Source organism: Salmo salar, chromosome ssa07, assembly GCF_905237065.1.
Source record: "Salmo salar chromosome ssa07, Ssal_v3.1, whole genome shotgun sequence".
Lineage (NCBI taxonomy): Eukaryota > Metazoa > Chordata > Actinopteri > Salmoniformes > Salmonidae > Salmo > Salmo salar.
Genome location: NC_059448.1, coordinates 67,543,893 through 67,558,503, shown reverse-complemented (window position 1 = coordinate 67,558,503; position 14,611 = coordinate 67,543,893). Strand labels below are relative to the sequence as shown.

The 14,611-nt window shown below is 41.2% G+C and overlaps 1 pseudogene; it reads right to left on the bottom strand.

Moving 5' to 3' along the window:
- The window catches only part of LOC106593057 (potassium voltage-gated channel subfamily A member 1-like), a 3,596-nt pseudogene extending 2,835 nt beyond the window's left edge, over positions 1-761 (bottom strand).
- Positions 762-14,611: the final 13,850 nt, after the last annotated feature.

Sequence of the window (14,611 nt, the reverse complement as noted above, 5' to 3'; positions counted from 1 at the left end):
TCTCATCTCCATCCAGTCTACTAACCGCGCTACATACTGAACACGTATTACCTTATAATAACTACAACACCAGGTAACAATAACCACAGTTATTAAAGATACATAATAACGCCGAACTGTCGTGTCTATGTTATTAATTACCTGGATTTCCGTTTGGTGGTGGTGGTGGTGGTGGTGGTAGACCCAGCCAGCCACGGCTACAACTTTGCAGTCCCGGTTTTGTTTTAAAGGTAGTGGATATCACTTTACTGCACTGTACAGTACGAGCTTCGGTGAAATAGTCATAGACTGACTGTACTGTCTTCGTTAATATCATCCACGTTATTCCAGTGTTAATGGCTTCTAACGTCGACTGGAGCGGACCGTTAATATCATCCACGTTTTTCCAGTGTTATTGGCTTCTAATGTCGCCTGGAGCAGACCGTTAATATTATCCACGTTATTCCCGTGTTATTTGCTTCCAATGTCGACTAGGGCGACCTTTTTGACGTACCGAACGGCTCTGAACCGCCTCGGGAAGCAGCGTAAATCTCTTGACAGGCAATTTAAAACCATGCTGAAGAAACGGTACGAACGAGGAATAGAGAGAATGAAATATAATACGAAAGAAATAAAAGTCGTTAACTCGAGCTCCTCTCCAACGGACGACAACACCGACTAGTAGTTCCCACTTGGGTCTTTTTGACCGTCACGCGTGGCTGCGCTCTCCAGCGGCGTGGTCGTGAAATGAAGATGGTGTGAGTGAGAGGGTTTGAGCTGAACACGTTAGTGGGGCAGAGAGAGAGAGAGAGAGAGAGAGAGAGAGAAAGAGAGAGAGAGAGAGAGAGAGAGAGAGAGACAGAGAGAGGACACACAACCATTTCCCTTCCCGGCTCCGCTCTGCTCTGCACTGCAGTTTTGCCGCATCAGCAGAAACACAACGTTAATAAAGAAAGCTCTCCTCTCCTGGTTTGGTGCAGTAGAACAGCTAGGACTCAACAAGACGCGGACGTCCCAAGACGCACCGCTATAACGCACCGCTATAACGCACCCATTCTCTCCGTCTAGATAAAGATGTAGCGCCTGAGAAATAGCGGCGTTTAGGGAGGGTATCACTGAGCCACAGCCAATATAACACTTAAATAATGGGAACGAATGTTGCAGGATTTCATACAGAGAAGAAGAGAGAGAGAGGTGGGGAGGGAGGGAGAGAGAGAGAGAGAGAGAGATAGAGAGAGCGCGAGAGAGAGGTGGGGAGGGAGGGAGAGAGAGGAGTGGGAGAAAGAGAGAGAGAAGGAGAGGGGGGCGGTTCGACGCAATGCAGACATACTGTACTATAACACATGTTGCCACAAATGCCCCCCCCCCCCCACACACACACACACACACCGGCAGCAGCAAAACAACAGATCATTGTGTAAGCCGCCTCAGCTGTAAAAACCCGAGTCATTGGACGGTGGGGTGACTGGTAGATATATTTCAATTCCTCTGGCGAGCGGAGCTAATCTCAACGGGTGATGACGGGAAAACGGCAACACGAGGTTGAACGACACGATGAGTTGATCTATTTGACTGTTTTCGTATCTGGATATGTGATAGGGGATTTTTTATTTTTTGGGTTTTGTATCCTTTATTTAACTAGGCAAGTCAGTTAACAACAAATTCTTATTTACAATTAACGGCCTACTCCGGCCCAAACCCGGACGACGCTGGGCCAATTGTGCGCTGCCCTATGGGACTCCTACTCACAGCCGGATGTGATACAGCCCAGATTCGAACCAGGTACTATAGTGACGCCTCCTTGCGCTGAGATGTCACTCGGTAGTGGTGTAACAGTGTAGGTTCCGTCGCTCTCTTCGCCCCAACCCCGGGCACGAACCATCAACAACTGACACCCCACGAAGCATCGTTACCCATCGCGCCACAAAAGCTGCGGCTCTTGCAACCTTTTTAGCTAATTATCAACTAATTAGCAATGTTAGCTATCCCTTCCCTTAATCCTAACCTAAAACCCTTTTAGCTAACTCTTCCGTTAACCTTAAACCCTTTAACCTAACTCCTAACCTTATCCCTATCCTTAACCCTAACCCCTAGCCGAGCTAATGTTAGCCTGCCAGCTAACGTTAGCATTAGCCACCTAGCCACCTAGCTAATATTAGCCACAAAAGCCGCGGCCCTTGCAACCTTTTTAGCTAATTATCAACTAATTAGCAATGTTAGCTATCCCTTCCCTTAATCCTAACCTAAAACCCTTTTAGCTAACTCTTCCGTTAACCTTTAACCCTTTAACCTAACTCCTAACCTTATCCCTATCCTTAACCCTAACCCCTAGCCGAGCTAATGTTAGCCTGCCAGCTAACGTTAGCATTAGCCACCTAGCCACCTAGCTAACATTAGCCACAACAAATTGGAATTCTTAACATATTGGACAGGTTTTTTTTGCACGTGAATACATACCATGGGAAACGTAACATATCATACTAAACGGAGTGTCTCTAACATGAGATATGAGCTTAAATCCCTCGGTTCAGGAGATACAATGTGGTATTAAACTGCTTCCCAAATTAAACATTGTTCCCTTCATGGTACACGGGCTGTTTCAAAGTAGTACACCATATAGAGAATAGGGTTCCATTTGGGACACAGTCATTATCTCTCCCTATAGGTCATTATCTGTCCCTGGCTATTAAGGATGTGTTGATAACCTTTAAGCGGACTAATGCTAATGTAACAGTATGGCTTCCGTCCCTCTCCTCGCCCCAACCTGGGCTTGAACCAGGGACCCTCTGCACACATCAACAACTGACACCCAGCGAAGCATCGTTACCCATCGCTCCACAAAAAGCCACGGCCCTCGCCCTTCAAGGTCTCAGAGCGAGTGACGTCACCCGATTGAAACGCTATTAGCGCGCACCACCGCTAACTAGCTAGCCATTTCACATCGGTTACACTAAGACCTCACACACAGAGTAGAGTACTTTATATAGATCACGTGTTATAGCAACAGTAGAGATGTCACGTCCTGACCATGGAAAGCTGTTCTTTTCTATGGTAGAGTAGGTCAGGGCGTGACAGGGGGGGTTTATTCTATGCGTTCTATTTCTATGTTCTTAGGTTCTAGTTTTTGTATTTCTATGTTGGTTTGTTTGGGATGATCTCCAATTAGAGGCAGCTGGTCCTCGTTGTCTCTAATTGGAGATCATACTTAAGTAGTTTTTCTTCCTGGGTTTTGGTGGGTGATTATTTTTGAGTAGTGTTTGTTTCTCCTCTGCGTCACGGTTTGTTGTTTTGTCTATTCAGTTATTTGATGTATTGCATAGTTTCACAGAGTAAATAAAATGTGGAACTACACACCTTGGTCCTCTCCTTTTTGACAGCCGTGACAAGAGAATAGAACCACAGCCGTCAAGCAGGCTCATGTCTCTGCAAGGATTTCTAGTGTCGTTGATTCATATGTCTGTCTCTATTCCCTTTTACATTTATGAGAGCGGGATCGAGAGAGAGAGACTAGACATATCAATTAGTATCTGGCTAAAGGTAAGGAACCCATTGCCCTTTATGGTTGTGAGGTCTGGGGTCCGCTCACCAACCAATAATTTACAAAATGGGACAAACAGCAAATTGAGACTGTGTGTAGAATTCTGCAAAAATATCCTCTGTGTACAACGTAAAATACCATATAATTAATGGAGAGCAGAATTAGGCCGATACCCACTAATTATCAAAATCCAGAAACGAGCCGTTAAATTCTACAACCACCTAAAAGGAAGCGATTCGCAAACCTTCCATAACAAAGCCATCACCTACAGAGAGATGAACCTGGAGAAGCAAGCTGGTCCTGGGGCTCTGTTCACAAACACAAACAGACCCCACAGAGCCCCAGGACAGCAACACAATTAGACCCAACCAAATAATGAGAAAACAAAAAGATAATTACTTGACACATTGGAAAGAATTAACAAAAAAAACAGAGCAATCTAGAATGCTATTTGGCCCTAAACAGAGAGACACAGAGGCAGAATACCTGACCACTGTGACTGACCCAAAATTAAGAAAAGCTTTGACTATGTACAGACTCAGTGAGCATGGCCTTGCTATTGAGAAAGGCCGCCGAAGGCAGACCTGGCTCTCAAGAGAAGACAGGATATGTGCAACACTGCCCACAAAATGAGGTGGAAACCGAGCTGAACTTCCTAACCTCCTGCCCAAAATGTACGACCATATTAGAGACAGATATTTCCCTCAGATTACAGAGACCCACAAATACTTCCAAAACAAATCCAATTTTGATAAACTCCCATATCTATTCGGTGAAATACCACAGTGTGCCATCATAGTAGCAATATTTGTGACCTGTTGCCACAAGAAAAGGGGCAACCATTGAAGAACAAACACCATTGTAAATACAACCCATATTTATGCTTATTTATTTCTCCTTTTGTACTTTAACTATTTGCACATCGTTACAACACTGTATATAGACATAATAAGACGTGAAATATGTCAATTCCTTTGAAACTTGTAATTGTAATGTTTACTGTTCATTTTTTAATTGTCTAGTTTCACTTTTGTTTATTATCTATTTCACTTGCATTGGGCAATGTAAACATATGTTTCCCATGAAAATAAAGCGTTAAGAATTGAAATGAATTGAGAGAGAGAGAGAGAGAGAGAGAGAGAGAGAGAGACTCGGATCATTGGCCTGTGAGGAAAGCCTTGGGCTTTACATTTCCGACGGAGCCATCAGCCTTGTCCCATCTGATAGAACACTCTCCCCGGAACGCTCCCACATAAAGATATTCTCCCGTCACTGTATTTCCATTCAACCTTGAATAAAACCCACATAAACTATTGAGGACAGATGTAAGGTTAGGTCTGAGATGTGGGCTGGGATGTGTGCTGTTTATGTAGCCGCTGGTGGGGCTGCGAGGGAGGGACAGAAATAGGAGTAGGAGGGAATTCCCGACGGTTAATTAAAAATAAAAAGCTCAGTTTCAGTTTCAGCACCATGGACAGCGGAACGAGCACAGCGACTGTTTCTTACATATTCCGTTCCGCGTAACCCGGATCAGTGAAATATGATGCGGTGGGAGAGGGGGGGGATTCCCTCCAAAGCAATAGACACCATCTGATCGAAGGATAAGGGGATGTTTTTTAAAAATTGTATTTCTAGTCTCTGTTCAACTACTATTAATTTGCTTTAATCGATGAAGCCTCAGCCTGTCCTGCTGACTGAATTCGCAATATAGGACTGTCATTATTGTTACCACATGTTTCTACACCGTTACAGTGCTGCTCAGCAATACTACTGTAATATTATAGTGTTCTGCTGTCTCCAGAGCAACACAGAGTGGTGGAGCAAAGAGCTAGCCAACAGTGCTAACGGTGCTAGCAGAAAACTATCATCAAATGCTAGACGCATGCTAGCAGTGCTAGCTAACGTCTGACACTGCTAGGCCAGCTAACATCTAACAGCTAACATCTAACAATGCTAGCTAACATCTGACAGTGCTAGGCCAGCTAACATCTAACAGCTAACATCTAACAATGCTAGCTAACATCTGACAGTGCTAGGCCAGCTAACATCTAACAGGGCTAGCAATGCTAGCTAACATTGACACTGCTAGGCCAGCTAACATCTAACAGGGCTTGCAATGCTAGCTAACATCTGACACTACAAGGCCAGCTAACATCTAACAGGGCTAGCAAAGCTAGCTAACATCTGACACTGCAAGGCCAGCTAACATCTAACAAGGCTAGCAAAGCTAGCTAACATCTGACACTGCTAGGCCAGCTAACATCTAACAGGCTAGCAATGCTAGCTAACATCTGACACTGCTAGGCCAGCTAACATCTAACAGGGCTAGCAAAGCTAGCTAACATCTGACACTGCTAGGCCAGCTAACATCTAACAGGCTAGCAATGCTAGCTAACATCTGACACTGCTAGGCCAGCTAACATCTAACAGGGCTAGCAATGCTAGCTAACATCTGACACTGCTAGGCCAGCTAACATCTAACAGGCTAGCAAAGCTAGCTAACATCTGACACTGCTAGGCCAGCTAACATCTAACAGGGCTAGCAAAGCTAGCTAACATCTGACACTGCTAGGCCAGCTAACATCTAACAGGGCTAGCAAAGCTAGCTAACATCTGACACTGCTAGGCCAGCTAACATCTAACAGGGCTAGCAAAGCTAGCTAACATCTGACAGTGCCAGGCTACCTAGAGGGGGGTGCAAGAGAGACAGCAGGGGAGGTAGAGAGGGGGAGGGAGAGAGAGAGAGATGTGGAGAGAACGAGAGAGAGGAAAGGTTCTGTACAGCATGTTCAACAACATTCTCCATGGCAACCAGTAGGTTCCAGAGACGGGTGCAGAGAGAGGGTAAAAACATGGTCTGCCTTGTCACATCGTTTCACATATTAAGAGCTGCAAGAGAGAGGGAAGAGAAAGAGAGGGAGGGAGAGGGAAGAGAGAGGGAGGGAGAGGGAAGAGAGAGGGAAGAGAGAGAGAGGGAGGGAGAGGGGTGTGGGAGATAGAGAGAGAGTATGTGAGAGAGCGAGAGAGAAAGAGATGGGGGGGACTTCTGTGAGTATAATGTTTACTGTTCATTTTTATTGTTTATTTCACTTTTGTATATTATCTACTTCACTTGCTTTGGCAATGTTAACATATGTTTCCCATGCCAATAAAGCCCCTTGAAATGAATTGAATTGAGAGAGAGAAAGAGAGAGAGAGATAGAGAGAGATACAGAGAGAATTAGAGACACAGAGAATTAGATAAAGAGATGGAGGGAGGGAGGGAGGGAGGGAGGGAGGGGAGGGAGGGGGAAAGGGAGAGAGAGAGGAAGAGAAGGGAAGAGAGTTAGAGAGCAGGAGTGTCTGTCTGCTTGGTTGAGGATGAGGCTAGCTGTCTCATTAATATTACATGATTCCAGACGATCTGCAATTATACTGTACTGTACTGTCTGTAGTTATACTGTACTGTCTGCAGTTATACTGTACTGTCTGCAGTTATACTGTACTGTCTGCAGTTATACTGTACTGTACTGTCTGCAGTTATACTGTACTGTACAGTCTGTAGTTATACTGTACTCTCTGTAGTTATACTGTACTGTCTGCAGTTATACTGTACTGTCTGCAGTTATACTGTACTGTACTGTCTGTAGTTATACTGTACTGTCTGCAGTTATACTGTACTGTCTGCAATTATACTGTACTGTACTGTCTGTAGTTATACTGTACTGTCTGCAGTTATACTGTACTGTACAGTCTGTAGTTATACTGTACTGTCTGCAGTTATACTGTACTGTCTGCAGTTATACTGTACTGTCTGCAGTTATACTGTACTGTACAGTCTGTAGTTATACTGTACTGTCTGTAGTTATACTGTACTGTCTGCAGTTATACTGTACTGTCTGTAGTTATACTGTACTGTCTGCAGTTATACTGTACTGTCTGTAGTTATACTGTACTGTCTACAGTTATACTGTACTGTACTGTCTGTAGTTATACTGTACTGTACTGTCTGCAGTTATACTGTACTGTCTGTAGTTATACTGTACTGTCTGCAGTTATACTGTACTGTCTGTAGTTATACTGTACTGTCTGCAGTTATACTCTACTGTCTGCAGTTATACTGTACTGTCTGTAGTTATACTGTACTGTACAGTCTGTAGTTATACTGTACTCTCTGTAGTTATACTGTACTGTCTGTAGTTATACTGTACTGTCTGCAGTTATACTGTACTGTCTGCAGTTATACTGTACTGTACTGTCTGTAGTTATACTGTACTGTACTGTCTGCAGTTATACTGTACTGTCTGCAGTTATACTGTGCTGTCTGCAGTTATACTGTACTGTCTGCAGTTATACTGTACTGTACTGTCTGCAGTTATACTGTACTGTACTGTCTGCAGTTATACTGTTCAGTCTGTAGTTATACTGTACTGTACTGTTTGCAGTTATACTGTACTGTCTGTAGTTATACTGTACTGTCTGCAGTTATACTGTACTGTCTGCAGTTATACTGTACTGTCTGTAGTTGTAGTGTACTGTCTGCAGTTATACTGTACTGTCTGCAGTTATACTGTACTGTCTGTAGTTGTAGTGTACTGTCTGCAGTTATACTGTACTGTACTGTCTGCAGTTATACTGTACTGTCTGCAGTTATACTGTACTGTCTGCAGTTATACTGTACTCAACTGTCTGCAGTTATACTGTACTGTACTGTCTGCAGTTATACGGTACTGTCTGCAGTTATACTGTACTGTCTGCAGTTATACTGTACTGTCTGTAGTTATACTGTACTGTACTGTCTGCAGTTATACTGTACTGTCTGTAGTTATACTGTACTGTCTGTTGTTGTACTGTACTGTTTGTAGTTATACTGTACTGTACTGTCTGCAGTTATACTGTACTGTCTGCAGTTATACTGTACTGTCTGTTGTTGTACTGTACTGTTTGTAGTTATACTGTACTGTACTGTCTGCAGTTATACTGTACTGTCTGTAGTTATACTGTACTGTCTGCAGTTATACAGTACTGTCTGCAGTTATACTGTACTGTACTGTCTGCAGTTATACTGTACTGTCTGCAGTTATACTGTACTGTCTGTTGTTGTACTGTACTGTCTGTAGTTATACTGTACTTTGTGTACTGTCTGCAGTTATACTGTACTGTCTGCAGTTATACTGTACTGTCTGAGTTGTATGTACTGTACTGTCTGCAGTTATACTGTACTGTACTGTCTGCAGTTATACTGTACTGTCTGCAGTTATACTGTACTGTCTGTTGTTGTACTGTACTGTTTGTAGTTATACTGTACTGTACTGTCTGCAGTTATACTGTACTGTCTGCAGTTATACTGTACTGTCTGTTGTTGTACTGTACTGTTTGTAGTTATACTGTACTGTACTGTCTGCAGTTATACTGTACTGTCTGAGGTTATACTGTACTGTACTGTCTGCAGTTATACTGTACTGTCTGTAGTTATACTGTACTGTCTGTAGTTATACTGTACTGTCTGCAGTTATACTGTACTGTCTGCAGTTATACTGTACTGTCTGCAGTTATACTGTACTGTCTGTTGTTGTACTGTACTGTTTGTAGTTATACTGTACTGTACTGTCTGCAGTTATACTGTACTGTCTGAGGTTATACTGTACTGTACTGTCTGCAGTTATACTGTACTGTCTGTAGTTATACTGTACTGTCTGTGGTTATACTGTACTGTCTGTGGTTATACTGTACTGTCTGCAGTTATACTGTACTGTCTGTAGTTATACTGTCTGTAGTTATACTGTACTGTCTGCTGAGTTATACTGTACTGTCTGTAGTTATACTGTACTGTCTGTAGTTATACTGTCTGTAGTTATACTGTACTGTCTGTAGTTATACTGTCTGTAGTTATACTGTACTGTCTGTAGTTATACTGTCTGTAGTTACACTGTACTGTCTGCAGTTATACTGTACTGTCTGTAGTTATACTGTCTGTAGTTATACTGTACTGTCTGTAGTTATACTGTACTGTACTGTCTGCAGTTATACTGTACTGTCTGTAGTTATACTGTACTGTACTGTCTGCAGTTATACTGTACTGTCTGTAGTTATACTGTACTGTACAGTCTGTAGTTATACTGTACTCTCTGTAGTTATACTGTACTGTCTGTAGTTATACTGTCTGTAGTTATACTGTACTGTCTGCAGTTATACTGTACTGTCTGTAGTTATACTGTCTGTAGTTATACTGTACTGTCTGTAGTTATACTGTACTGTACTGTCTGCAGTTATACTGTACTGTCTGTAGTTATACTGTACTGTACTGTCTGCAGTTATACTGTACTGTCTGTAGTTATACTGTACTGTACAGTCTGTAGTTATACTGTACTCTCTGTAGTTATACTGTACTGTCTGTAGTTATACTGTACTGTCTGCAGTTATACTGTACTGTCTGCAGTTATACTGTACTGTACTGTCTGCAGTTATACTGTACTGATCTGCAGTTATACTGTACTGTCTGCAGTTATACTGTACTGTCTGTAGTTGTAGTGTACTGTCTGCAGTTATGTGTACTGTACTGTCTGCAGTTATACTGTACTGTCTGTAGTTGTAGTGTACTGTCTGCAGTTATACTGTACTGTCTGCAGTTATACTGTACTGTTTTGTCTGTAGTTATACTGTACTGTACTGTCTGCAGTTATACTGTACTGTCTGCAGTTATACTGTACTATACTGTCTGCAGTTATACTGTACTGTACTGTCTGCAGTTATACTGTACTGTCTGTAGTTATACTGTACTGTACTGTCTGCAGTTATACTGTACTGTCTGTAGTTATACTGTACTGTACTGTCTGCAGTTATACTGTTACTGTCTGCAGTTATACTGTACTGTACTGTCTGCAGTTATACTGTACTGTCTGCAGTTATACTGTACTGTCTGTAGTTATACTGTACTGTCTGCAGTTATACTGTACTGTCTGTAGTTATACTGTACTGTCTGTAGTTATACTGTACTGTCTGCAGTTATACTGTACTGTCTGCAGTTATACTGTACTGTCTGCAGTTATACTGTACTGTCTGCAGTTATACTGTACTGTCTGCAGTTATACTGTACTGTACTGTCTGCAGTTATACTGTACTGTCTGCAGTTATACTGTACTGTCTGTTGTTGTACTGTACTGTTTGTAGTTATACTGTACTGTCTGTAGTTATACTGTACTGTCTGTAGTTATACTGTACTGTCTGCAGTTATACTGTACTGTCTGTAGTTGTACTGTACTGTCTGTAGTTATACTGTACTGTCTGCAGTTATACTGTACTGTCTGTAGTTATACTGTACTGTCTGCAGTTATACTGTACTGTCTGTAGTTATACTGTACTGTCTGTAGTTATACTGTACTGTCTGCAGTTATACTGTACTGTCTGTAGTTATACTGTACTGTCTGTAGTTATACTGTACTGTACTGTCTGCAGTTATACTGTACTGTCTGTAGTTATACTGTACTGTCTGTAGTTATACTGTACTGTACTGTCTGCAGTTATACTGTACTGTACTGTTTGCAGTTATACTGTACTGTCTGCAGTTATACTGTACTGTTTGTAGTTATACTGTACTGTACTGTCTGCAGTTATACTGTACTGTCTGAGGTTATACTGTACTGTACTGTCTGCAGTTATACTGTACTGTCTGTAGTTATACTGTACTGTCTGTGGTTATACTGTACTGTCTGCAGTTATACTGTACTGTCTGTAGTTATACTGTACTGTCTGCAGTTATACTGTACTGTCTGTAGTTATACTGTACTGTACTGTCTGCAGTTATACTGTACTGTCTGCAGTTATACTGTACTGTACTGTCTGCAGTTATACTGTACTGTCTGTAGTTATACTGTCTGTAGTTATACTGTACTGTCTGTAGTTATACTGTCTGTAGTTATACTGTACTGTCTGTAGTTATACTGTACTGTACTGTCTGCAGTTATACTGTACTGTCTGCAGTTATACTGTACTGTCTGTAGTTATACTGTACTGTACTGTCTGCAGTTATACTGTACTGTCTGTAGTTATACTGTACTGTCTGCAGTTGTACTGTACTGTACTTTCTGCAGTTATGCTGTACTGTACTGTCTGCAGTTATACTGTACTGTCTGTAGTTGTAGTGTACTGTCTGCAGTTATACTGTACTGTCTGTAGTTATACTGTACTGTACAGTCTGTAGTTATACTGTACTGTACTGTCTGCAGTTATACTGTACTGTCTGTTGTTGTACTGTACTGTCTGTAGTTATACTGTACTGTACTGTCTGTAGTTATACTGTACTGTCTGTAGTTATACTGTACTGTCTGTAGTTATACTGTACTGTCTGTAGTTATACTGTACTGTACTGTCTGCAGTTATACTGTACTGTCTGTAGTTATACTGTACTGTCTGTAGTTGTACTGTACTGTCTGTAGTTATACTGTACTGTACTGTCTGCAGTTATACTGTACTGTCTGTAGTTATACTGTACTGTCTGTAGTTATACTGTACTGTACAGTCTGTAGTTATACTGTACTGTACTGTCTGCAGTTATACTGTACTGTCTGTTGTTGTACTGTACTGTCTGCAGTTATACTGTACTGTCTGTTGTTGTACTGTACTGTCTGTAGTTATACTGTACTGTCTGTAGTTATACTGTACTGTCTGTAGTTATACTGTACTGTCTGTAGTTATACTGTACTGTCTGCAGTTATACTGTACTGTCTGCAGTTATACTGTACTGTCTGTAGTTATACTGTACTGTCTGTAGTTATACTGTACTGTCTGTAGTTATACTGTACTGTCTGCAGTTATACTGTACTGTCTGCAGTTATACTGTACTGTACTGTCTGCAGTTATACTGTACTGTCTGTAGTTATACTGTACTGTACTGTCTGCAGTTATACTGTACTGTCTGTAGTTATACTGTACTGTCTGTAGTTATACTGTACTGTCTGCAGTTGTACTGTACTGTACTGTCTGTAGTTATACTGTACTGTACTGTCTGCAGTTATACTGTACTGTCTGTAGTTAGTACTGTACTGTCTGTAGTTATACTGTACTGTCTGTAGTTATACTGTACTGTCTGTCTGCAGTTATACTGTACTGTACTGTCTGCAGTTATACTGTACTGTCTGTAGTTATACTGTACTGTACTGTCTGTAGTTATACTGTACTGTCTGTAGTTATACTGTACTGTACTGTCTGCAGTTATACTGTACTGTCTGTAGTTATACTGTACTGTCTGTAGTTATACTGTACTGTCTGTAGTTATACTGTACTGCTGTCTGTAGTTATTACTGTACTGTCTGTAGTTATACTGTACTGTGTGTAGTTATACTGTACTGTCTGCAGTTATACTGTACTGTCTGTAGTTATACTGTACTGTCTGCAGTTATACTGTACTGTACTGTCTGCAGTTATACTGTACTGTCTGTAGTTATACTGTACTGTCTGTAGTTATACTGTACTGTACTGTCTGTAGTTATACTGTACTGTCTGTAGTTATACTGTACTGTCTGTAGTTATACTGTACTGTCTGTAGTTATACTGTACTGTCTGCAGTTATACTGTACTGTCTGTAGTTATACTGTACTGTCTGCAGTTATACTGTACTGTCTGTAGTTATACTGTACTGTCTGCAGTTATACTGTACTGTGTGTAGTTATACTGTACTGTCTGCAGTTATACTGTACTGTACTGTCTGCAGTTATACTGTACTGTACTGTCTGCAGTTATACTGTACTGTCTGTAGTTATACTGTACTGTCTGCAGTTATACTGTACTGTCTGTAGTTATACTGGTCTGTACTGTCTGCAGTTATACTGTACTGTACTGTCTGTAGTTATACTGTACTGTCTGTAGTTGTACTGTACTGTCTGCAGTTATACTGTACTGTACTGTCTGTAGTTATACTGTACTGTCTGTAGTTATACTGTACTGTCTGCAGTTATACTGTACTGTCTGCAGTTATACTGTACTGTACTGTCTGCAGTTATACTGTACTGTCTGCAGTTATACTGTACTGTCTGTAGTTATACTGTACTGTCTGCAGTTATACTGTACTGTCTGCAGTTATACTGTACTGTCTGTAGTTATACTGTACTGTCTGCAGTTATACTGTACTGTCTGCAGTTATACTGTACTGTGTGTAGTTATACTGTCTAGATACTGTACTGTCTGCAGTTATACTGTACTGTCTGCAGTTATACTGTACTGTCTGTAGTTATACTGTACTGTCTGTAGTTATACTGTACTGTCTGCAGTTATACTGCTATACTGTCTGTAGTTATACTGTACTGTCTGCAGTTATACTGTACTGTCTGTAGTTATACTGTACTGTCTGCAGTTATACTGTACTGTCTGTAGTTATACTGTACTGTGTGTAGTTATACTGTACTGTGTGTAGTTATACTGTACTGTCTGTAGTTATACTGTACTGTGTGTGTAGTTATACTGTACTGTCTGTAGTTATACTGTACTGTCTGCAGTTATACTGTACTGTGTGTAGTTATACTGTACTGTCTGTAGTTATACTGTACTGTTTGTAGTTATACTGTACTGTCTGTAGTTATACTGTACTGTTTGTAGTTATACTGTACTGTCTGCAGTTATACTGTACTGTGTGTAGTTATACTGTACTGTCTGCAGTTATACTGTACTGTCTGTAGTTATACTGTACTGTACTGTCTGTAGTTATACTGTACTGTGTGTAGTTATACTGTACTGTCTGCAGTTATACTGTACTGTGTGTAGTTATACTGTACTGTCTGCAGTTATACTGTACTGTCTGCAGTTATACTGTACTGTCTGTAGTTATACTGTACTGTCTGCAGTTATACTGTACTGTGTGTAGTTATACTGTACTGTGTGTAGTTATCCTGTACTGTCTGTAGTTATACTGTCTGCAGTTATACTGTACTGTGTGTAGTTATACTGTACTGTGTGTAGTTATACTGTACTGTGTGTAGTTATACTGTACTGTCTGCAGTTATACTGTACTGTGTGTAGTTATACTGTACTGTCTGTAGTTATACTGTACTGTCTGCAGTTATACTGTACTGTCTGTAGTTATACTGTACTGTGTGTAGTTATACTGTACTGTCTGCAGTTATA